This window comes from Peromyscus leucopus, chromosome X, assembly GCF_004664715.2.
Source record: "Peromyscus leucopus breed LL Stock chromosome X, UCI_PerLeu_2.1, whole genome shotgun sequence".
Classification (NCBI taxonomy): Eukaryota; Metazoa; Chordata; class Mammalia; order Rodentia; family Cricetidae; genus Peromyscus; species Peromyscus leucopus.
Genome location: NC_051083.1, coordinates 94,521,435 through 94,547,648, shown reverse-complemented (window position 1 = coordinate 94,547,648; position 26,214 = coordinate 94,521,435). Strand labels below are relative to the sequence as shown.

Below are 26,214 nucleotides of genomic sequence, written 5' to 3'. Positions count from 1 at the left end.
ATTTTATTGGTAAAAATACAGCCTGTCCCAAACTCTGAAGTAAATTGTAGATGATGGGAGCATCTTTAGTCAGCCCAGTGGGTTTTTTAGAGTCAAGCTGTCCCTCTCTTGGGACTTGAAACAACCATGCAAGCTGCTGCTTTCCATCATAGGTTTATTGGCTGATGAGGCCTGTGGCTGGTGTGGTTTTCCTGTGTTTAGCTTTTGGAGCTCTCAGAGACAGTTGCTTGGAACAGAGAGCTGACAGAATTATTGCCCAGCAAGCTTGCCGGCCACAGCTCACAGCACTCCACCACCAGTGACTGATTTTATGGCTGATTTAATGAGCTGAACAAGTATTTGAAGAAGTACAGTGAAGAGCTGTTGGCATCCTGCTCTGCTGTCTGAAGAGGTCTGAACATCTTCTCATTAAGCCATCCCTTTTCTATCTCTTTTTGCTCAAGGTTTTGTTGTCCTGCCTGAAGTACCTGGACAGTACCTCCTGTGCAACTGTAGCTTCTCATGAGCTCACTGGGGAGGAAGACTGGGACTTAGCTCCCCCAGTTAACATGTGGCAAATGGCAACCTACAAGAAGAGAAAATGACTCAATTTCTCGTTCTCTTATTGTTCCAGGCCATCAAGCTTCTTAGTTACATTTAGAATATTGGATTATTTTTTTTAACATTGAAAATTTCAAAAATTACCTTTACACTATCATTACATGGGAGACACACTACCTCTTTAAGTAACTATCAACTGAGTGTCATTATGTAACTGCCCCAAAGTTCACTGGCTTAAAACCTTTATAATAGATCTCAGTGGTCCCCAAGTTTGCTGAGCATTGGCCAGTCTGGGCTCAGTCATGAGTCTGTGGTAAGCTAGGAGTTCCTAGGCTGGATGCAGTTATGCTTCATGTTTTTCCTCCTCCAAACATCAGTGGGCTAGACTCAGCATTTTCTTTTTATATTTAAGGCTGCAATGCAAAAGCAAATAGACAGAATGCCTCTTAGGCATAGTCTATAAAAGACTTACAGTTAATTTTCATAACATTCTGTTAGCCGATGTAAGTTATATAATACAACCCAGAATCAATTAGTGGGAAGTATACCCCATCTCATGTAGGGAGCAAAAATCACTAAAATGGCACAGATAAGGAACCAACAAAGAATCAAAGTCAAAAGTGCAATCTGCCACAGATGGGTAAGGCGATATATTGCTCCCATTTTACAGATGAAAAACATGATGCTCAGAGCTAAATGATTCACTCAAGATCACACCAAAAATTTGGAGAGTGCCAAAATGTAAACCCAACTCTCACAACTCTTCATTATAGGTGTGTTACCATTCTCAGTATCCCTACTACATTCCCATAACTTGCTAAAGACCTCCAAGTATTTGGGGCAATGACGACTTTGAGGCATGGTCCTGCTTTCTTTCATTCATTTGCCCTTAAGATTTGGTCCATTTCCCTCTTTCATAGTCATCACCTCCTACCATTCAAATCTGACTAGGCATGGGAGATAAATGAAATTCCCTCAGTGCGCGCGCGCACACACACACACACACACACACACACACACACACACACACACACACAAAGCCTATACACAAATTCTCCTATCTCTGAAACAGATCATGCAAATAATCATTTTAAATAAAAATGGGTTCAAAAAATCCAAATATCACATGGCAGTTGAACAAGAAAAACTTTAAAGTTAACATACTACCATCTTTTGAAGAATGGAACTATTAAATCACCACAAACCTGTCAGTCTACTGACTGCTGATTCTGAGCTTCACTCAGACGTTAATAGGCCCAGGGTAGTTTGGGGTTGAGCTTCCCTGCCTGCCTTTGTACTCCAGTGGCTCTCACATCATGTATCTACCCCGTCCTGCCCTGTCTGATCAGGTAGAATTTCAGACTACAGATTCTCATTCCTAGCCCAAAGAGATTTAAGTTGATCTTTCTGACACTGACTAAGAATTTCTCTAGTGTAAGTCTCCATGGCAACTCTGTGCCCTTGTCTTTCAACATACTTGCACTCCTAAATCTGGCCTCTGGCATCCTATAGGTAGAAAATACTACCTGACCTTAAATTTAGCCCCTCTGGGTTTCTGGCTGGCCTATGCTGACAATGTGCTTGGCTCTTGTAAAGCATCTCTACAGAGGTCCTGTGACTCCAGGTTCTGAAAGCCTCCCAGCTCCATCCCCCATTTCCTTGGCAGTTTTCATTCCTGGTCTATTTTACAGCATAACTTACAGCAGCTGGTTGATATGGCTGCCTGGCTCTCCCATTCAGTAAGGCTCAGTTTCATTCTGATGGTTCACATGGCTCAGCCACAGCCAAAAGGCTGATTTCTAATGTTCTATTTCCCCATGTTTCCTTGGAAGACTAGAAGACTGATTACTTGCAGTAATTTTTGGAGACAGGAGGTAAGTAGTCTCTGTAATGGTAGAACCAAGAGACAGTGGCTGTCTATGAGCCTTCAGAAATGACAGCTAAATCCAGGGGGGTGGGGCGGGGGATAAAGATAAGGTTGTGCAGGGGGAATGTTGCTACTGGGAAAAAAACGTACTGATGTTTCAGAAAGTCAATAAATTCAGACAGTGTCTGCTTTGGGCCCTGATTTTCATGCTGGATCATCACACAGAAGAGAACTGTACATGTTGTACCATGTCAGCAACAATCAGGAAAGAGAAGAGTCAGGCTATGGATGTTGTCATGAATATGATGCCAGCTGCTTTGGAATACTCCACCACCACCGGACTGTGGAGTGGAAGTTAGGATTCTGTGGTCTACTCCTAACTAGCTTGCCTGATGCCTGACAATACAGTATAATAGTAATGAGCATGGGTTCTAGACTGTCTAGACCTGAGTCTCTTTTGCTGTCGACAGTTTGGCAAGTTTCTTAACTTAGTTTATTCATCCATAAAATGGGCACAATACATGCTGCTTCCTATGGGGTTTCACGGAGATTAAATAAAATAATGTCCATAATGTTCTTGGTATCATGTTGTGCTCATTGTAGGCACTATACAAGTATTAGCAATTATTCATCTTAGCTGATGTACATTTCAATTACTTTAAAAAAGAATTAACTACAGCAGTGAATTGAGACTGTGGTATCTATTACCTATGCCTTTTTAGATAAACCCTTTTAATATAACAAAAGCTTTCCTTACCTCCACTTAACTGAATTGATTGGATTAACTTGACGGTTTCCTTCCTACTGAATACACATGCTGACTAATGCTTGGGCTGCACTAGAAGCTCAAGGACAGTTTCCTTGCTTCTATTGGCCCCTTATACTTCTGCTTCCACACACGGAGTTGAACACTTACCAAGAAGTACTTGTGCTGCTGCCAAATCCATTACACTAGTTATAATTAAGTAATTGGATATACATTTGTGAAATATGAGTGTGGGGAGCAACTGTCTCCATGCAATCTAAGTTCAGTGTTTGGGAAAACTTGATTTAAAAAAAAAAGTTGTCTTAAAACCAGCTCTATTGCTCAAAACAAAGCAGAAACTGGAACTCAAATGGAGGTGCAGCTGGAGTATCACTTATTTGGGAAAACATCTGTGATGTCCTGGTCTGAGAACCTACCTATAAGAAAAAGACTTAACCGTACAGCCTAACACAAGACTGTGTGAGTAAGTAAGCTTGGATGCTTTAGGTCCTTTGCATCACTTTCATCCAGCACTATTCTTTCCTCTCTGTCTTGAGAACCTATTTGGACACCCAAAGACCTTTCATGTTCTCTTCAATCAAACTTTAAGCCTGTTATGTTCCGCCAATCCTCATCATCTGGTTCTTTTCCCACTCCATTCACCTGCCTCAAACCCCCTCCAAGTCACATCTGAACAGTGGCCCTTTTCTGTATCAGGCTTCCCTTGATAACATCTTCTCAAGCCCATAGCACCTGAGCACCATGTGTTTGTTTGCAAGACCAACTGACCTGTAAATTACTTGAATTTTTTGTCTTCTTCTACATAGAAGTTTTATTCTTGTTGGAAGTGGATTTATGAATCAAAAATGAGTGAAAATTTAGTCTCAACTTGAATTATTTATTATGTCTCCTCCAATGTGAGCCTAGGGAAGGCAGGAGTGTTCTCTGTCCCATTGATTGCTACAATATCATAAGTACCTGGCTTGTAGACTAAATCATACCTAATAGTTAAAATAACTTTGGCATCTTTGTTGAATCCAGACAAAATATGCCTTATCAGTTATTAATCTACTATGTAGATGAGTAAGGAAGCAATGAAGTCAGATGTTCTGTTTCAGAATTTCCCTGACTCTAGAACCTAGATTTATTTCATGTCCTGTCTTATCACCTACATGGTGTCAGTTCACATTCCTTAGAAAATCTATAGTGTCATTTGCATCAAGTTACTATACATTGTTTCGCCCATATAACAGAACTATATCTTGTAAAATGAACAAACCAGATGACATTAGCCCTGTTATGAAGAGTAGTAGTTCCTTAAACTTGAATATATAACAGAACCACCAAGAGTGTTCCCTAAAACAGCTGGTTCTCAAACCTAAACCCAATTTTGATTTTTCTGATGCAGAATATCATCTAGTAATCCACAGGAGGAGATGCTTTTTTGTGTAGCTAGAGTTTTCCTGCCTTGCCCACAGTCAAGACAAATCTCTCTCACTAGCCAGTCCCACAGCCACTCAGACCCAACCAAGTAAACACAGAGACTTATATTGCTTACAAACTGTATGGCCGTGGCAGGCTTCTTGCTAACTGTTCTTATAGCTTAAATTAATCCATTTCAATAAATCTATACCTTGCCACGTGGCTCGTGGCTTACCGGCATCTTCACATGCTGCTTGTCCTGGCGGTGGCTGGCAGTGAGTCCTTCTGCCTTCCTGTTCTTTCTTTTCTCCTCTCTGTTAGTTCCACCTATACTTCCTGCCTGGCCACTGGCCAATCAGTGTTTTATTTATTGACCAATCAGAGCAATTTGACATACAGACCATCCCACAGCATTTTTGCTCTACCCAGACCCTGATTATCTAGAAATCATCCCCTGAGAAAAGCTAATATGAATTTGAATGAAATGTCTACACAGAACAATGACCTGCACACAGACTAGCTGTCATCCAGTCTTAGCATTAGCTAGGCACTGGTCTGTTTTAAGAGGCTTTATAGAAAGGGACCATTATCTAATTTAAAACTAGGTACCAGCCTATAAGGAAGGAAGTGTACAACCCCTTCATTTGCGTCAAAGATACTGAGATAAGTGAGGTTAAGTACTTTACTTAAAGTCACATAAGTACTAAGAGTCACATAGCTACTAAATGGTAGAGACACTCAACATAGTCTACCTCCAAAGACCATGCTCCTTGCCTTCTTCCAGGCTACCTGCCTTTCAGAGAAATTTCCTCATTTGTGAACTTGTGGATCCTTGGCAGGTTTAATGTACACTTACCTCTCCAGTCTTAATCAAGATTATGATCTGCTGCCTTTAAAGTTACTTTATTGAAGCTTACCAAGATGGGAAGAAGCCCAGGCTTCTTGCAGCTCTTGGTTATGCACTTGTTGAAACAACGGGCCCCAGGGAAAGAAGGCCTCTTTAGAAGAAAAAAAAATTATGTTCTTTCTGCCCTCCTCACATTCCACATAATTATCAACTATGGAAAACACTGCTGAATCTTTGCGCTTGTTTGGCCCTTTTCCAAAGCAGGAAACACCACCACAGTAAAAGACAAGTTTTATTTTGAAGGCCAAGTGCTCTCCTGCAAACCACAGTCTGAGATACATATTTAGATTCAGTGCACTACACATGTGCACTATGAAAAAAGCTTTCAGTAGAGGAAATGTTTATGGAAAGCACACAGTGATACATAAACAAGGTCATCAGGGGTCCCGCCCAGGATTTGTGATAGCCATTGAGCAAACTCTCCTCATGTTTGCCTGTTTCCATACACTTGATGTTAGATTTTCCATTAACCTGATATGAATAAAACTAGAAGCATAAGGCTTTCTTTGTGCAGCATGACCTGAAGTGGAGAGCGTTTCAACTGCTAAGTATGATGACACATGCCTATAATTGCAGCACTTTCTGGGGGCTGAGGCAGGAGGATCAAGAGTTTAAGGCCAGTCCCAGATACATAAGTGAATGTAGTGAATCTCAAAACAAAGAAAAGTACTTCACTGTGTAGAAGAGGTGGTTACATGTTAGATCTTCCTCTTGTATCCACCTCTGGCTTCCATCTTCTTCTTCAGAGCAATATACTGGCTGACAATCATCTGGACATTTAAGTACTATGTTTAGAAATAAAAGCCAGGGTGGGCCCTCCAGAAGTCATTAGATTTCTGCCAGATGGGATCTAAGATAAAGATAACAAATAGTCATTGCCTGCCCATTCTAGACATGACTGTGGTTGGCTACAACATAATGAGAAGAATTATGAGGCCAAAATGGACACTATAGGAAAGAATGCCAGAATTGACTAGTGATGCATGCCATGAACATGAAGGCTGGCTCTTTTTCGATGTTCTTACTCCAAGCCAATAGTTCCTTAGTCTGATTGCACACAGAATTACAGGGAACATTTTTTTTAAATACTAATACCAGGTGTCTGCTTCAGATAAATTAAGTTCTCCAGAGGTAAGATTCACATAGCATAGCAACCAGAGATGCCGCTACTCTGCACCATTGCAGATTTACAGATGATTGAATTCTGTAGTTCCCAAAGGCAGCCTATTCTCTCCTCCGTGGATTGCTAGGCTGGCTGTATTAGAACCATCTGAGCTTATAAAATTGTGGATTCTTTGCACCAACTCCTGAAAATTCTGAGCCAGACTCAGAAAGACATACATTCCATGTTTTCTCTCATATAGAAGGTCTAGATTTAAGCACGTATGCATGCATACATGCACACACACTTGCGAGTGCGTGCGTGCGTGCGTGCGTGCGTGTGCGTGTGCGTGTGCGTGTGCGTGTGTGTGTGTGTGTGTAAGAATCATGAAAACATAAGTGTGTCTATTTGCGAGAGGAAGGGGTCTGGTGAAGAGAAACAGGGAATAAAAGAGAGGGTAATGGATACATAAATATGAGCAAAGTAGATGATGTGTGTGATTCTATGTGTGTGTACATATGCATGTATGTTCTAGTGAGACCCATCATTTTGTACAATGAATATACATTAAAATTTTAAAACTCAGTAAAATGATGTTTGGAACTACCTCTTAGCAAATATGATACCCTGAACTGCCACCACCACCACCAAGAAGGAGAGGCTACAGCGACAGTTCAGTGGGTAAAGTCCTGCCATATACACATGAGGACCATAGTTCAGATCCCAGATTCCAAGTAAATGCCAGATGATTGTGGTGGGCCACATTGTAAAGCAGAGGCAGCAGAACCCCAGAGCTAGGAGAATAGCCATATCAGTGGGCTCTAGATTTGATTAAGAGATGATGTCTTGATGGATAAGGTGAAAGAGAGCTCAAGGGTCCTTCCTGATATCAGCCTCAGTGCTCCACATGTGCGTGCGTGCGCGCGCTTGCACGTGCGTGTGAAAATGAAAAAAGAAAAATTGGAATCACTGTCTTAATCTATTTGCGACATTTTAGATGGATTAAGGAAAATTTTGAGTGGATCCTTGTGCTCCAGGCAGTGCATTTCAATCCTGCCTGCATATCAGCATCTCCAGGGAAGCATTTAAAATAAAACCAGTGCCTAGCTTCAATGCCAGACCAATTAAGTCAGAATCTCCACAGGAGAATCTGCTTGATTTTAATACTCCAGTTAAAGCTGAGAATTGCTGTTCTGTGTAGTAGGACACAGGGACTCTCATTGGAGAACTTCTTGGGATGATTTCATTTCTCTATCTGTGGGTTTAGTTTCTGAGTCAGTCAAACCTTTTTGGCTTGATAATAGTTAATAGAATACCTTCTATTTACAAATAATAAATACCTTCTATTTGACAAACCAGGTTTCATACCAGACTCTTACCATTAGTGACTGTTTGGGGTGGGGCTTGAGGATTTTCCTGGACTTCATAAACATTTGCTAAAGTGATTCATCCTTGTGGGACAGTGTAGGAAGGGGATTGCTGGGGTTTAAACAGGAGCCTTACACAAGCTAAAGACTAGCTTCATCACTGAACTTACCCACAGACCATCATCCATTTCTTTCTAAAATGCATTTTATTTGTTTATTTTTATGTCAATATATGTTCTGCCTGAATGTATGTCTGTGCACCATATATGTACCTGGTGAGTAAGGAGGCCAGCAGGGGGTGACAGATACTCTAGAACTGGACTTGCAGATGGTTATGAACTACCATGTGGGCACTGGAAATTGAACTCAAGTTTCCTGGAAGAGCAGCAAGTGCTCTAAATTCCTAAACCATCTCACCTGCCACCCTCCCCCAATTCATTCCTTAAAGCGCATAGTTACTGAATGTATCAGAGTATTTGATAAATGTAGACAGTCCAATATCTCCTGTTTGCCTGAAGAAGGGTTCAATTTCTTTTTCACAAAATTGAATGAAATGTGGGGCAACTAATTCTCTTAAGATAAAGGACATCCATGTTTAGTACTTTACAATAGCAAGGAAGTGGAAACAACTTAGATGTCTATCAACAGATGAATAGACAATAAAGCTGTATTGCTTATACAAAATAAATTACTATTCAGCTGTAAAAAAATGAAATTAAAAAAAAACAGAAGAATTTAGAATACATAATATTCACCACAGATGGTGATGTTGACTGAAAGCAAGGGGATTCACATTCTTCTTCACAACATATTTTTGTATTGTTATTGTTGCCACTGCTGTTATTATTTGAGTAAATGGTTGATTTTTGTTGTTGTTTTCACTTTTTTTCTAAACAGGGTCTCAATATTTAGCTCAGGTTGGCCTGGAGTTTGCTATTTAGGCCAGTCTGACCTCAAAAATCTCAGTGATTCTTCTGCCTGAGCTTTTCAAGTATTGAGATTAAAAGTATACACATCCATGCCCAGCTCTCAAAACAAATTTCTGGAGGTTTCATTTATTTCCTAACTTACACTTGAATCTCTACCATTAGTGATAAACGTTTGGTTTAAATATTTCCTCTTTGACTAACTGGTTTTCAGTGGAGACAGAGGAGAATACATTAAGGCCCTAACACCTCCAGTCCCTTGGAAAGTAAGTGATGGCTTTAGCTTGGTAGAGGAATAATAAAACAATAGCTTGAGGTTGATCCAGAAACATACCTGGTACGTACCTGAACTGGGTGGGAGTGGAGGGCAGATTCCCTGAAGGAGAGAGAATGAACTCATTTTGTTTCTGCAAGCTGGATTTCTTTGCGTGGGTACCTGTTCTGAATCATATAGTTAAAAGATAAGTTCCGAGAAGAAATATGAGAGCAGTGAAATGCAACACCCACTCATGATATATTGCCCCGAGATTTTACTCCAGCCACTGTTTCTTGGTGGTAGAGAAAATGGTAGCCAATTGAAATATACCACCCTAGAACTCTCCTGGGCTTTTGGATCCACCATTGGACCCACTCAAATGAGACCCTGCTTTCAGACCTCTGGGGGACAGCCTAATTGGCCTTATAAACTTATCCATTTCCTTTATGGATCCAACAAGCCCCTTACTGAAGCAATGCCATCAGTGTACACTAAGAATAGAGCATTGTGTTTTTGTCAGGGGTCAGCTACCCAGTGAGTAATGTGTTCCTATACATTTATACTCACAGTGGAGTAGCCTGGGATGTGTTTATCATTTAGAAAGGTTAGTATTAACATTTTCAGAGGATTAATCCATTTTAATTGTAAATGCCAAGAAGAAACCTGCTTCTTTGGGGCCCAGATGTATGACTTTAGTTAAATATTTATAGATCAGTTGGAATGTTTACTCTTAATTCTGGACCTAGGTATTTACTTGCATAATTGCATATTCTACCCCATCTCTGGCCTTATCCAATGTCCTCCTGATGTTTCTCTCTCTAAAATACTGGTATGTTGGGAGAGTGATGGTGGAAACATCTGGTCACTTATCTAAAGCTACTGATGCTGGTAAGGGATGGTCACAAGCTAATGAAGCACACAGTAAAATTAGTGGCAGCTTCAAAATCAGGAAGCCTGTGTTCTTATCTCAAATCTGCTACAAGTAAGCTATGGACCATCTCTAAACCTCGATTTCCTCATCTGTAAATTTAAAGAGATGAAATTGAATTTTCAGAACTTTTCTAGCTATGAGTTATCATGGTAGTTTATGAAACCCTAAGCCATTTTGGAATCCACATCCATACCAGGTATAATTCTTCAACCTTCTAGACAATCACCATACAGTATAGTTTTCTGTAGTGAAGCAAAAGTTCTACATTGGTGATGTCCTACATGGTAGTCTCCTGCCATATATAATTACTGAACACTCGAGATATGTGGTTGAGGATCTGAATTTTAAAAAAATTTTATTCCATTCTAGCCACATATGACTAGCAACTATCATGTAGGGCAACAGAACACTAAATGGTTAGCTCCCAGAGGAAGAGCATTGTCCGAGTTAATGATGGCTTCTAATTTGGGGAAGAGTTAGTTGGCAAAGACTGCTTGGGTATGATTACTTTCTCCAGTGAGGAAGGTAGAATAAGATCACATATTCTGGACACATTGAGACTTTTCAAGATGCTCAGCAGCCAAGTTATTAGTTCCACTAAAAGGAGGAAGAGGTTAGCTAACCATTGAACAAATTTGCCTTTTCCTTTCCTGTCTTAAATGTTAATACACTTTTACTCACATTATGTTATGCTAGGAAAACAGCACCATTACAGGACATTTTGAGACAAATACAGTAGATTGCACAAAATCAAATTCCATCATCCCACATTAATTAAATATTCTTCAAACAATAAAAGTTTGTGTACCTAATTTGCAAAATGTTTCCTTTCCCTTTAATAGTTTATCAGTCTAGATCTTTATTTGTTGGCCACATAAATTTATTAATCCATATAAAATAAAAAGTGACAGGTCCATATAATACAATTCATTGAGTTGAAAATCAGCTATGCCAGATTAGATAGACCAGCAGATACATGATCTTCTTTGACTTAGCCAAGAGTTTCTATCATAGGTTTTAAAGCAGTGGTTCTCAACCTTTGTAGTCGGAAGATTTCCTGTGTCCCTGCTTGCCAGCAGCTGGGACAAAACTCTCCCATTGTAAACACACAGAGGCTTATATTAATTATAACTGCATGGCCATGGCTCAAGCTTTTTGCTAGCTAGCTCTTATATCTTAAATTAGCCCATATCTATTAATCTATGTATTGCCACATGTTCCATGGCTTTACCTCTGCCTCACTACATGTTGCTCCTTGGGCAACTATCGTCTCTCCCCACCTTCTTCCTGTCTCTCTCTTTGAATTTGTCTCCTGCCTCTAAGGTGCCTTGCCATAGACCAAACGGCTTTATTTATCAACCAATCAGAGCAACACATATTTGCAGTGTACAGAAAGACATTCCCCCATCAAACCTTCCTAATGCTGTGACCCTTTAATACAGTTCCTCATGTTGTAGTGACCCCCAACCATAAAATTATTTTCAATGCTACTTCCTAACTATAATTGTGTTACTGTTATGACTTATAAATAAATCTGTGTTTTCCGATGATCTTATGTAACCCCTTTGAAAGGGATTTGTCTCCCCAAGGGGTCTCGACCCACAAATTGAGAACCACTGTTTTAGAATTTGTAGAATCCTTGGGTAAGGATTGGAATGTTTGGAGAAAAAAAAACTGAAGTCCAATTCCATAAACTGGGTCAAGCTGTTGATTTGTGTAATGGTCACATCCAAAGCCAGTATTTGACATATTTTCTCATCAGTAGGAGCTGAATATTTTGTAGACACATGTGTTCATGCCACCTGATTAGAAGGAAGACATAGCACCCCACTAGTTGAAACAATTCATTCTAGCTTAGTAGGGTCTTCTGGGAATACAGACCCAGTTAAGAAGTGCAATTCTTGCTGTTATCCTCAGAAAATTCCCGAGTATTTGCCTTTGTTAATGTGCTGCTCTTCCCTCAATGGTTTGTTCTTTAGACTCATGGCTGAAACTCTTAATAGAGTTTCTATACCAAGATCGTGTTTATTAAGTGTAATAACACTGGAAGCATTGTTAGACAGTTTCTACTTCTTCACAGTTTCAATAGAGAGGAGAGGAACCTATTTCATTGTTCTCTTACAACAGCAAGAACCTATGAGTCATTGTTACTAGTACTTTGGGTTGTGTTTATGATCTAATATTTAGTTCCAAAAAGATTCTTTAGATTTTCAGTGTTAAATGATTTGTAAGGCGAGAACCATTATTATTTATTAAACGGTATGATTATTACAAATGAACAATCAGGAGAAGGGTATATTTGTACTCAATGGCATTATCATTTTCCTGCCAGCTGCATCTCATCTGCTTCTGAGCAAACAGTCAGTGCTTCTGTTTAGAAAACGTGTTTACATCCTAAAGTTTATCCGGCCATTGAACATTCCTATTAAGTTCTATTGGGGAGGCTTACTAGCTACTAGTGATCTTTTTTTCTTTATTCCTTCCTCCCTCCCTTCCTTCCTTTCTTTTTCTTTTTCTATTTAGGGTTCTCTCTATGTAGTGCTGGCTCCCCTGGTACTCACTATGTGGAACAGGTTGGTCTTGAATTCTGAGAGGTCAACCTGCCTCTGCTGAGATTAAAGGCATGCCCACCATTTTCATCCTGCTCTTTCTGTTCTGTTCTTTTCTTTCTTTCTTTCTTTCTTTCTTTCTTTCTTTCTTTCTTTCTTTCTTTCTTTCTTTCTTTCTTTCCTTGTCTTTCTTTTTGAGACACAGTGGTCCCTCTCTGTAGCTTCAGCTCTCCTGGAACTTACAATGTAAACCAGATTAGCCTTGAATTCAAAGAGATCAAGCTGCCTTTGCTGGGATTAAAGGCATGCACCCAAGTCTGGCTCTTTCTTTCTTACTTTCTTTCCTTTTAAAAATTACCTTGTGTCTTAAAGATCCAGTATTTGTCTTTGAAATTGGTTCTTTGTGCTGTTTTAAGTAAACCAAATCTCAAAGTGTTTAAAGCACTTCAGCTCCACTGAAGGGGCCAGTCTTCCACTGGAAGACTCTTCAACTAAAGATATATACCTGCAATTTCCTTCACAAGAATGCCTTATCTCCTTCCATACCCTGGGGTCTTGAAAGAAGTATAACACACACACACACACACACACACACACACACACACACACACAGAGAGAGAGAGAGAGAGAGAGAGAGAGAGAGAGAGAGAGAGAGAGAGAGAGAGGTTTCCTTAACTGAGAAGAGGGTAGGAATGTACTCTACCAACACGCATGTATCTTAACTGAGAAGAGGGTAGGAATGTACTCTACCAACACGCATGTAACTTAACTGAGAAGAGGGTAGGGATGTACTCTCTACCAACACACATGTAACTTAACTGAGAAGAGGGTAGGAATGTACTCTCTACCAACACACATGTAACTTAACTGAGAAGAGGGTAGGAATGTACTCTACCAACACACATATAAACTAAAGGTAAAGTTGAACATGTTTGGGGCTTCTCAGCAGCTCGTTCAGTCAGAGCCCACAGCTCGCCTGAGCTCCTGTCTCCTTTGAAGATCATCCCATCGATTGTCTTGGCTTCTTTCTATCTTACTTTCCTCCAAGACTTAGTTTGGCTTAAGAAAGATGGTCTTTCCAGATTATATATAAGTCTACACTCATAGGAAAGTTGAATTACCAACATCAGCCTCATAAATTTCCAACCCCTCATTCTTCTTTCTCAATCTTGTTGCTGCTGTCCCCCTTACACCGCATGAAATCAGATGCCTTATAATCTACCAACACTGAAGTATTTTAATGGCCACACAAGAATTCATCCATTCAGCTCACTAGCCATGTCTCACTACTAGACCTCAAATTGAAGCTTTTCCTATAGAATCTACATACAAAGCATATAGTATAAAAGTGAGCCTTCCAAATGTTAGCTTCATATAAACGTATTTGTCTCTAAATTGCCAAGGGAATCTGAATGAAAGAGACCCTCTGTTTAAAACATCTGGGGTTAAGCCTCTGAGAATCTCCACTTTTACCTCCCCTCCCTTTATTTTCCTAATGTTTCACCTTAAATCATCCAACTCTGAAATAGTTCCAGAGTCTACAGTTTCACTAATACAGAATATCATAATTGGAGAAGAATATTTTTTCTTTGGGACTTCTGTAATTCAGACTCAAAAATGCGCGCCGCGCGCGCGCGCGCGCGTGTGTGTGTGTGTGTGTGTGTGTGTGTGTGTGTGTGTGTAAAGTTGTTAAGTCAGCATATGTTAAAATAGTAACAACAGCTGCACCACACCTCAGATGCTTAAAACACAGTAGTTGCTGGGTCCTTGAGATTGGGTATCCCAGCAGCCAAGTAGTCCCAATCTGACACAGAAAGCCTAGAAATCAGGGTGGGTCTTCCAGCATCAATTAAGGCAATCAGGACAGTTCCTTCATTGACCGTTGACACTCCCTACTCATAAGATTCTAATTTATGACAAGTTGACACTTATACTTCCCTATCCCAGTCCATCATAGAAGGAAGCTAAGGCAGGAATTCAAGACAGGAACTTGGAGGCAGGAATTGGAGCACAGACCATGGAGGAACTTTGCTGACAAGCTTGCTCAGCTTCCCTTCTTATACAACTCAGGACCTCCTGTGCAGGGGTGCCATTGTCCACAGTGGGCTGGGCCCTCCCACATCACTCATTAATCAAGAAATTATCATCACAAACATGGCAGATCTGATGGAAGTAAATTCCTCAATTGTGGTTCCCTGTTCCCAGGTGACTCTAGTTTGTGTTGTTGGTTAGAACTAATTAATACTTGTTATACATTTCTTCTGATTGGTCCTCAATTTAACCTGAATGAAAATTTATTTTAAAATGGATCTGTTTTGTCAACGTAAAATAGAATGAATAGCAATCAACTGGGGGAAAAAATCATCTTGTACTACCTCAAGCCACCACTGGTTTAGGTGTCTCTGAAAACTGATTTTGCTATAACCCTTCTTTTTCAAATAAGGAAGCTGAGATTCAGAGAAAAGGAGGGACTCATTTATGATCACAGAAAGTTGGCCAAATCTCCAGTCTCGCTGAATAGTATGCTTAAAGAATACCTCACTGCCCCTTCCTGCTACCTTCTGATGACTTCATAGCAGCCATGACTCTAATAGTGAGGTAACTAATTTCCTAACAAGGTTTTGTCATTTAATGTATTTTTATAGATTTTGGAAGGTCTGTCTTTTTTTTTAACCCTAGGAGTTTTGATCAGAGTTGACTATTATCATAAGAAATCAAAGTTGAGAGGGAGGACAAGTGTTCTGGCAGCCAGGTAATTAGGTGGAAGTGTGACCAATGAACATGGGCAAGCAGAGTCAAGGTTTGGTGGCAGATTGAGGTTGTCAGAACCAATAGCAGGAGAGAACTGCAGAGCAGACCCAGAGTACTAACAGAACTAGGATATGGAGAGAGAAGAGAAAGGAACTTCTGAATTCTGTGTTGTATCTAGTGGGCCTTTGGTAGTCCAGGTCAAATTGTGCTGCTCTACCTAGTATCTTAAGTGACTTTCCCTCTCTCCCTCTCCTTTTCCCTCTCTCTCATCTTCCCTCTCTCCATCCTGGCCTTCCCTTTGAAAATGCTGCTTTACATTTTAGAGTTACTAAAGTGCTAAACACTAGACACTAACAGGCCCTTCTAGATAATGTAGACCCACTCCTTGGTCCAATTCAAACAGTAGGCCACCAGAGCAGAGATTTGTGGCCAACTCTCTTCAGGAAATAGACACTCCTCCATTCAGGGGTGCTGTTCTTCTTTCTTTATCCCAATGGGATTTAGTGGTTTGACTAAATAGCAAAGCTAACACTGGGGGTCTTTGTAAGTGTGCAGCTTCTGGAAAGCTTCCCTGGCTTATCTACAGAAGAATTTATACAAAATGTGGTCAGAGTTTGATGTTTTCCCCTAAAGCACCATTTTCCATTGTTGCTTAAAAAAATCACTAGAGTTAAGAAGTCCAGATTTGCCTAGATAAGACAAAGTAAACGAAATGATTTACTCCATTGCTGGTTTCTCCAAGCATAACTTCCCTTTTCCTACCCACTCCTATCCCTCCACCCTGGCGTATACCTAGTTTCTGAACTCTCTTTGACTCTACTAGATAAGAATAATTCTCCTGAATAAGGAAAGCTCATAGGCATATATGTATTCACAGTGCCCACCGGTGTTACCACATCAGTTGATACAAGATCTAGAGAAGTCTGAACTGTGTAATGTAGATAGTACAGACTAAAATTTCTTCCTTAAGAGAGACTCATTATTCTCCTTGTATATCACCAAATTGATTTCTCACAATATTAGGACTAGAAGTATGCTAGTTTATACCAAGTATCAAGAGTTTCCTGATGTCTTCCATCTATCTGGGACTTCTTTTGTTAAACATTTACTTAGCTACCTCAGAGAATAGTGAAAGTTATTTCCCTTAAATTAAGTGTGAGCATAATAAGATTATAGACATCCCACTGAAATGCTAGTGAAAACTTGATTGTCCAGTACTGTCGCTGTCTGGATTTTTGTGACATTATTCTTTTCTGATATGTGATCATAAAAATTATCCATAATGAAATTAGGGTTATATACCTGAAAGAAAACTAAGCAATATATAATAGACAATGGAAAATGGTCTACTAGGAAATCATTCGGAGGCCCAGGTAGTCCTCAAACAGCCAAGAAAGATTTTGTGTCATCTCTGCTTAAGTGTGTCTTATGAGGCAAGAAAGTTGCCTCTAACTATTTGGAAGGTCTTCTTTTTTAATAAATGTTTTCCCCTTAGGCTTCACTGAATCAAACAATTCTGTAAACTTCTACAGTCTGTTCTCCAAGAGTCCTCATTAGATTTGTTATAATCTACAATAACTGCCATGAGCAAATAGATGATGGGGCTCACAGAAATTCACAAATCATAGAATAAAACTCCCAGTAGCTGAGGGGGGGGGGCTTATGGATCTATCCCAGCCTGGCCTGGACTCTCCTGGGATGGGTACATAAGCCCCATCATCATCATCATCATCATCATCATCATCATCATCATCATCATCTGCTCTTCCTGGGCTTTGCATGCAAATCACTGAGTGGCCTCTGCACTGGTGGTAGGGATCCAGGATTTTCATTCCAACAAATAGTTCTTGAACACCTGGCTGGGTTCTAGGGATGCAAAGATGAGTCAGGCATAGTCCTTCCCTTCGAGTAGCTAACTACAGGGTGACATAAGGCCAGGATATTAATCATCACAATTCAGAAAGGGAAATGTTATTATAAAGGTGTAAACAGTGCAATGTTTGGATCCCTAGCACAACCAATAAATAGTGTTATGTGAGTGCGTTTTGTTGACATAACAGTGAAAACAGATAAAATATGATTCTTTTGCTCATGACTATTTTGTTGTTATTGGCTAATATCAGAGTTATTTAAACTAGAAAGAAGGAGAAATAATTAGCCATTAGTGAATATTATAGGATATTCATTGATCAATGTAAAACTTGTTGAAAAAAATTAGAGGCATAAAGTTTCACACTTGGACTTTAATTTACTATGTTACCATCCTTTCATCTCTCCTACTATGAAGGAAAGTACATGATGGCTGGGAACGTAGTCAGTTTCATTCACTATTGTATCTACAGAGTCTGGAGCTAAACTGGCAAATGTGAAACAAAGATGTGTTGATCGGATGACTAGATTAAATACAGACAAATGATAGTATCATAACAAGAGGATCTGATACTGTTTAGGGCAGCAGGATCGTTGTCCCTGCGGAAGATACACTGGAACAGACAGATACATGAGGTTAACTTAAGGAGCAAGCTAAAGTAGGAGTGTTACCCTACAGGCAGCTGAAGCGATCTGGTTTTAAAATGATTCACCTTCCCAGAATACCTAGTTGGTGTGTTACAGCCAGTGGCCTTTCTTGTTTAAATGATATTCTCAGCCTATTACACCTAAATATTAAGGCTTAAAGCCAAGAAAGAAAAGTTGAGACCCAAGTTTTCTACCTGTGTCAGCTCCCCCTCCCCGAGGTGGAATCCTGGGTATACCCCACTTTTATGCATTATGCTCCTTGAAACTCTTTCTGGTGGAAGCTTACTTAGCTAAGGAGGCCCTTCCTTCTTGGCTTGCCTGGCAAGAGATGGCCCCACCATATGGAGTGAGAAAAATAGCCTGCCATCCAGTAAACAGTGCAGCCTGGGCTCTGGACAATGAGAATCAGGCAAAAGCCAATTCCTTCTCTGCAATTTGCTGATTATCACACCCCAGAGTGTGGGACTGTACAGCCAGGGCTGTTTTGCTCTGGCTCTCATCAAGGCAGAATGAACACAGATCCTGACAGGTCAAATCTTCCCCCAGACCTCAGAGGTTGCCTTACAAAGGACCAGGCTTAATCTCTGACCAAGTGTGTAATCCATTCATCTGCACAGTCATGAATTCTGAGCTCTCAAGGCAGGAAGTGTGGGCATTGGAAGGGGTTCTCCAGGTCCAGGGAGTCACTTAAGCCCTGATTGTACTACCGAGAGAAGGAATTTCTAGACAAAGGCCCCTGTCCTCCAGATAATGATCAGACTGGAAGGGGAGACTATGTGTACAAAGAAATGGGGCTTTAGAGGAAGGGTGACAGCCTTGTCATCAATGCCCGTGAATTTCTTTAGATCCTGGGGGTTGGAATTAATCATTTCATAAACTGTAGCCAAGAGGAACTGAGATGAGTTAAAAAGTACAACTCAGGATGTTTGCCTGATGCTCACCCACCACTTGGTAGTAAAGGAAAGTTTTTAAACACTACAGGTCATTTTCTCCTACTGGGGTCCCTCTCGGGAAGTGGTCCGGAGTTCTTAAGCTTTGTCTGTAGCTACCAGAGCTCCTTTACCACCACCCAGAAGACTAAGGAAAAGGCAATGCTCTACAGAAAGCAAGTACTTGAATGCTAATTGGAAATTTACGATTTCCTGGCCTGCCCAGCTGGCTTTCCCTCATCCCCAGGACAGAGATGTCATGGGACTGACAAAAGGAAATGGAAGTTTCATTTGCATTGTTATCCAGGCCTGGACTCTCGACCCGTTGCAGTAAATCCAGCTTCAAATTTAGAGTTATTTGGATTTTGAAATGCCGTATTTCAAGCTTCATGTCTTTCAGGACACTGCAAACTACATGGAACTCTGCAGTGAAGGATATTTTCATCCCAACTTGGGTTTTCTACAACTGTGGGCTCCTGGGAAGGAGGCAGATATCATGGGAGGCAGATAGCACCAGAGAGAAACGGTGACAATGGCGTGGGCGCTGCAGAGCCTGCTCTGACCTCAGACAGACATTTCATCCCCTGCAATGGGGAGACGTTCCTGATGCCCTACTTACCTTTTCTGATGCTTCATTTGCGGAATGTGATGTGAAGTATATGAGGATGCACCAAGCCTAGTTTTCCCCCTCATATCCTGTTAGTGCCTCCGCTGATAATTCTCCACCACTCCAGTGAAGGTCTCTATTATGGTTTTCCAGCCATTATCTGGAATGAGGTCATGCATTAAATACATTATCAGTCATTAATACTTTCCCCTGAAACACATTTATCAAATTAGTCTTAACAGAAAATTGAGACCCCTGCAGAACTAGGCGGGGAAGAACAATGTTCTATGGGGTGACAGAATAGGATTTTGTTTACTCGGATTTTTTACTCTTTGACACCTGGTTTCTAGATCATCAGCACTACTTCATGTGAGTTCATTCACCTGCCAACCAATAGCCTTATAATTGGTAGGAACATGGGAGGACTCCATCCCATTGCATCGCAAGCAGCTTATTGCTTTGTCTCCATTCAGGGAGTCTTTGTTAAGCACTAATTCAAGCTCTGTGGTAGGTCCTTTAGAGGATCTGGAAAGTATTTCCACAGTCTTCCTTTAATGAGGGTGTTTCCTCCCTCCTTCTTTCCCACACTTCTCAGCTGTCCTATCCTCTCTTTGCAGGTTTCTAATGTTCTCCTTCTCTCCCAGGGAAAAAGCCTATTTATTTTGATCTCGACTCTTCTGTACCAGGTCACACAGAGTCAGCATCTAATCATCTAATCTTCCATTTTACCCAGCACTCCTAGTGTACTTTCTAGTTGTAGGAAATAAGTCTGTAAAACATGCACCATACACACTTAAGAGCTGTCTATTTAAGCATCATGGTGAGTGCTGCAGAGTTTTCCACTGGTGTTTCAGATGGAGCAGTCAGATAGGGCTTTTGGATAGAGGTGGGAATTTTCCTAAAACCTTGGAACATGAATATAATTCTTTTTTATTAAGACATTTTTTATTCATCTTACATACCAATCACAGATTCCCCTCTTCTCTCCTCCCACCCCTCCAGCCTTCCCTTCCAACTCACCCCCCATTCCCTCTTACAAGAAGATAAAACCCCCCCAAGGGGAGTCAGGAGAACCTGGAACTTTCAGTGGAGGCAGGTCCAAGCCCCTGCCCTGCCTTAAGGCTATTCAAGGTGTCCCACCATAGGTAGTGGGCTCCAAAATGCCTGCTCGTGCACCAGGGATGGATCCTGATCCTACTGCCATGGGGCCCCTTAAGCAGATCAAGCTACAAGAACATGAATATAATTCTAATGTGTAGAGAAGTGAACGACTGTACACAGCACACAAACACAGTTTAGACCTGGAAATGAATCTATAATATATGTGGAAGACTCAAATAATAGATAAGGGTAGAGTCTAGAGAAGGCTCAGCAGATAAGTATTCTAGCTGTATTCGAGAATACTGTGTTTGATTACCACACCCATATGACTGATCACAATCATCTGTAGTTCCAGGGAGGAATCTAACACCCATTCCTGACCTCCCTGAGCACCAGGCACACAGGGGGTGCACAGCCATATATGCAGACAAAAAAAAACCCGTACACATAAAATAAATTTATTTTTTAAGAAAAAAGATAAGGATAGAAAAAATAGCTTCATACAAGAGAGTGAGGAGGAAAGTAATTTTCTTTCTTTCTTTTTTTTGAGGAAAGTAATTTTCATTTCATCTGTTATAATAGTATTTCCAAAACATTTTTATCAAAACAAGCATCCCCCATTAATATGTACTTATTTATGAACTAAATACTTACACTAATGCACTAATGCATTATAAAACTAATACATTATCAAACATACAGAAAAGTTATGCCACCACCTTAGGTCATCAGTTAAATATTTGGTACTACAAGTTCCTTTGAGGGTCTGGTACAAACTAAATATCCTGTCCTGTCATCAAAACCCCACACATGGATGCTCTACTTCTTCATACAGTTCTCAGGGATGTAGCCCACTTTCAGACCGCAATCTAAGTTGCTCTGAGTAGACAAAGGCACTAAAGGTTTCTGAGCAACTTAATGGCCCTTAGAGTTTTCTTTGGGGAATTGGAATCTGAATGTGGTCACTGTGCATGAAGTGAATTGACAACGGTAGGGGATAACAGAAGCAGAAGGCAGAAACAAGGAGACAGGATCACAAACTATTTCCATCCCTTATGCCAGAAGTGCAAATGTAACAACAGTGGTACATCCGAGGCCTCAAGTTTTAAGTAGGGAAAGAAGAGCAATGATTATTTGGGATTATGAACTAGTTCAAATGACAGTCTACCATCCCCACAGAAATGGTCCGGGGGCAATGAGAAGTGTAAGAATAAAATTTAAGGGAATAATTGGCTTTGAAACACAAATTGGAAAGTAGGAGTAGGGCAGTTATGAGAAGGAAGAACCACAGTAGGCGTTTGGGTGCCACACACACCACATGAATCAGACATTGTGCCAGGTCTCTGATTGCTAATAATAAGCATCATCGTTACCATTGTTATAATCACTGAAAACTTTCTGTGTGGAAGATAGTATGCCAAGAACTTTGTGGGGCATAGTAGATATTTGCTATTTGTAATTGCTTAGCATCCAAATGTCATTCAGGTTTGGAAAGATTCTCCAATTATGTGACATTTAGTGTAAAGTTGGATTCCGCATCTCACAGTAAAAGCCAGATACTCCGTTTCTCTGTCTTTGGGTAACGAGGATGTGGGCACAGGACTTATACTGAGTCAACAGGATGCATTCCATTTAACTTTCAATCTGGGGCAAGTGAAACTAAGATGATGAGACAGACTTCAATTCACAGAGGTAATCAGCACCTGTGGTGATAGTAATCTGGCCAGATTCTTCCTATCAAGCTCCAAAGTTTGCCTCATACATTCACCCATTCTGGAAGTCTCTATGTTACAGGTTGGCAACTCTAAATCTAGCCTATTGCCTGTGTTTATCTAAATAAAAGTTTTTTGGACCGCCACCATACAGATTCATTTGAATGTTGTCTCTGACTGCTTCTGTGCTACAATGGCAGTGTTGAATAGTTGCAATAGATACACTGTAGCCTGCACAGCTGAAAATATTTATTATTTGGCCATTAGCAGAAAAAATTTGGCCACCTCTGCTGTTTTTTGGATGAATACATGCAGAGTTAATTTCTGTTGCTTGCAGTTAATCTAAATAGTCAGCTAAATACTATATGGTTTAAACAGTGGAGGGATTATGTAAGCAAGGAGGGGGTCAAGATTAAGACAGGGAAACCCACAGAGACAGCTGACCCAAGCTGGTGGGAGCTCACAGACTCTAGACCAACAGCTAGGGAGCCTGCATGGGACCGACCTAGGCCCTCTGCATGTGGGTGACAGTTGTGTGGCTTGGTCTGTTGTGGGGCCCCTAGCAGTGGGAGCAGGATCTGTCCCTGGTGCATGAACTGGCTTTTTGGAACCTGCTCTCTATAGAGGGATGCCTCGTTCAGCCTTGATGCAGGAGGGAGGACCTTGGTCCTGTCTCAACTTGATGTGCCATGCTTTGTTGACTCTCATGGGAGGCCTCACCCTTTCTGAGGAGTGGATGGGGTAGGGGTTAGAAAGGAGGTCAGAGGAGTGAATGGGAGGAAATGAGAGAGGGGAAAATGTAGATGGTATGTAGAAGAAATTTTTAAAATTTAATAATAATAAAAAAAGAAAATACCTTAACATTGCTGGTTGGGATCTGAGAATTTATGAGGGTCTTGAATTTTATTGCATGTAACTGTTCTCCCTAGAATATATTTTTAACTGTCTCTTGATGCAGCCAGAATGAATATATATATAAGTTATATATATAAAAATGAATATATATATATATGTTTTATATATATAAAGTTATCTGAAAGTAGACATGTATTCACTCTAGGTAAAGCCAAGCTCTGTGACCACATAAACTGGCTCTTTTATAGACAAGTGCCTGGGGCTATCTACCAAAGCACAAGCCCAAGAAATTTTATAAGAAAATTGATAAGAATTTTCATTCTTAGCTCTTGATTATCTGCAGCCAAGAGAAAAAGATGTGGTTCAGACCATTGAGCCAGCCTGAAGTTTACAAATCTGAACCATTTCAACAGCTTTTGGAAGTTTTATGACCTAATCACTATGCTCTTATCATATACACCAAGTATTGAATCCTTTTCCAAAGACCTTTTCAAGTAAAGATTCTAGACCTTCTCAGCATTCAAAGGAAGTTCCATGATTAGGGGTTGCTTTGTAGAACAGTTGTTCAGTGGCTGTGCCTTTCAGCACATCAAGTGCATAGGTGTATATGTTCAGATACCATGGGCCTGAAACATGAGGCAATGTGGTATTATTTGCCAATCCAAGAATAAGCATAGCCTGAAGAAACAGCACCCAGTAGCATGTTTTTATGATTTATGACCAATAGTCTGTAGGAAATGACTGATGATAGATTTTAACTCATTTGTTCTAATCCTTGATTTTGCTGTAAAAGTCTTTCAAATCATGTCAATTCTTTCCTGACAATACTCACTGTTGATCCTGAGCCCCTCAAGTCCTTAAAAGTGAACACATACATGTTATGATAGTACAATGATGCCTGATGGAATCCGAGTATAGTGGAAAAGAGCTCTCCTATTGTTCTCCTGGAAAGAAAGCAAAAATGTTAGCAAAACTTATGGGAATGGTTCATTCTCCGCAAGATTCCCACATGCTGAGCGGGAAAGGGATCCCATACAGAATTAAGCCAGCAAACAGAAGACACAAATCATAACACTGTCCTTAAGCTTTCTCTGGAAGAGAACTACAATGTAAATATGAGAGCTATTTCTTCACAGACATCGCATGAACTGTCGTCACCTTTAGGGAAAACACTCATTTTCTTGGTGGATATAACTCCATTGTTTGAACAGGAAAGGAGCTTGTCTATCCTGGAATTAATCAGTGATGTGATTCCTGGCATGATGGTGCACTCCTTCAATCCCAGCCCCTGAAAGGAGGAGACAGGAGGCTCAGGAAGGAGTTTAAGGTCATCATTGGCTACAGCTTGCAGCCAGCTTGGACTGCATGAGACCATGTCTCAAATACAAATTGATAATACAGACTGATGTTTCCCCAAGAATATTCCTTAACTTTTGTGTTCATGTAGGTGCATAAATGAGTGCATCTGTGATAGTTCAATGACTTTTACTATTACTTAGAGTGGAGCTTTGGATGCTCCACTCTAAGTAATAGTATCACTAGGAGACCTTTGACACCTTCTAGGTCATATCCTACCTTAGGAGGCCAAATACTACATGGTTTAAACAACAGAATTTAATTTAATTTTCTCATGATCCTGAAAACTGGCTGTCCAATACCAGCATGCCAGCATGGCCAAACTCTGGTGTACACTCTCTTCCTGGCTTTGTAGGATGACTACATGTTATCATCTTCCTATTGTGTTCTCAGGCAGAGACAGGTCTGCTGCCTATTTTTTTTTTAATTTATTTATATTTATTATATATACAATATTCTGTCTGTGTGTGTCCTTGCAGGCCAGAAGATGGCACCAGATCTCATTACAGATGGTTGTGAGCCACCATGTGGTTGCTGGGAATTGAACTCATGACCTCTGGAAGAGTAGTCAGTGCTCTTAACCACCGAGCCATCTCTCCAGCCCAGGTCTGCTGCCTATTACTGTAAGGGCACCAATTCTATTGGATCAACTTTCTACCTATGACCTCATTTTACCTGAATCGCTTTGGTCAAGGCGTTGTCTTTAGTATAGTCACATTCAAGATTAAAGCCTCAACATATGAATTTTGGGGAAACATCAATCAGTCCATAACATGCCCTAAGTGAGAAAATTAAATCAGAACCTCTGGAAATGAAATTAGGTATCAGTATTTTTTTTTCAAGCTTCTAGGTGATTCCAGTATGAGGCCAAATTTAAAAATACTAGTTTCCTCCTTTGCTACTAGAGTGCGATCCATTGATCAGTAATGTCAGCATCACCTGGGAGCTTGTTAGAAGTACAGAGTTCTGAGTATCACCCTCAACCTATTGAATCAGAACCTGTGCTTTAATAGGATCCCTAGGTGATTCATGGGTACAGTACAGCCTGAAAAGCACTGACTGAGAATAACTAACATGTTCCTACACTAGATCATCTTTCTCCTTCTTTATGTAGTCAAATACTTGCAACAATAGCTATGTGACCTCATTAGACACTACAAGATTGTCCCCAGTACCAGGTAACTGACAGTATGGTTTTCTGAAAGTCGCTCAAAGGAATAGAATACATGAATTGGTATGCTGGTAGGCTCATGTGGGCCACTAGAGACATCTATACCAGGTGGCTGATCACTCACTCAAGTGCCATGCACATTGCTTGGTAACTTCCAGAAGTATGTCAAATTAAAGTTGTAGGTTTTCTTCTAAAAACAGGTATATGCTCCATGTTTTTCCTGGTGACTTTTTTTCTTTTGGATTAGTTTCACAAAATTGTCTTCTCTGAAAAACCATTTGCAGCTTCTTGTTTGGGTTGTGGATTCCACTCAAATGATTTGCCTAGCTTATTATTGCCAAAGACATGTTTTTTTTAGGAGAGTTTGCTATTAAAGTAGTCTAGATGTTTCCACATGAACCACTCATATTTAGCTGTTTCCATGGTTCCCATATGAATCAATCCTTTTGTCTGGTCTTGTTGCAACTTAGTTGTTAATTGCATGGCAGTGTTTCTCTTTGGCTCCTGCTACACTGGACTACATATTTTCTTTGTTGTTATAAAAATGCATTTTACTAGTTTCAGTTGTGGAACATTAAAAATATGATAAATGGCAGTGATGGT

General features: G+C 40.4%; 1 protein-coding gene and 1 long non-coding RNA gene across 2 annotated transcripts in view; one reads left to right on the top strand and one right to left on the bottom strand.

Annotated features, from left to right (window-relative positions):
* The window catches only part of Col4a6 (collagen type IV alpha 6 chain), a 293,605-nt gene that overhangs the window by 174,635 nt on the left and 92,756 nt on the right, over positions 1 to 26,214 (top strand). The window lies entirely within an intron of this gene.
* On the bottom strand, positions 9,228 to 24,256 carry LOC119086617. The gene is made up of 3 exons (XR_005089920.1): positions 23,917 to 24,256; positions 19,429 to 19,576; positions 9,228 to 9,317 (listed from the first exon to the last, which is right to left on the bottom strand). It is a non-coding gene; the product is annotated as an uncharacterized LOC119086617 (long non-coding RNA).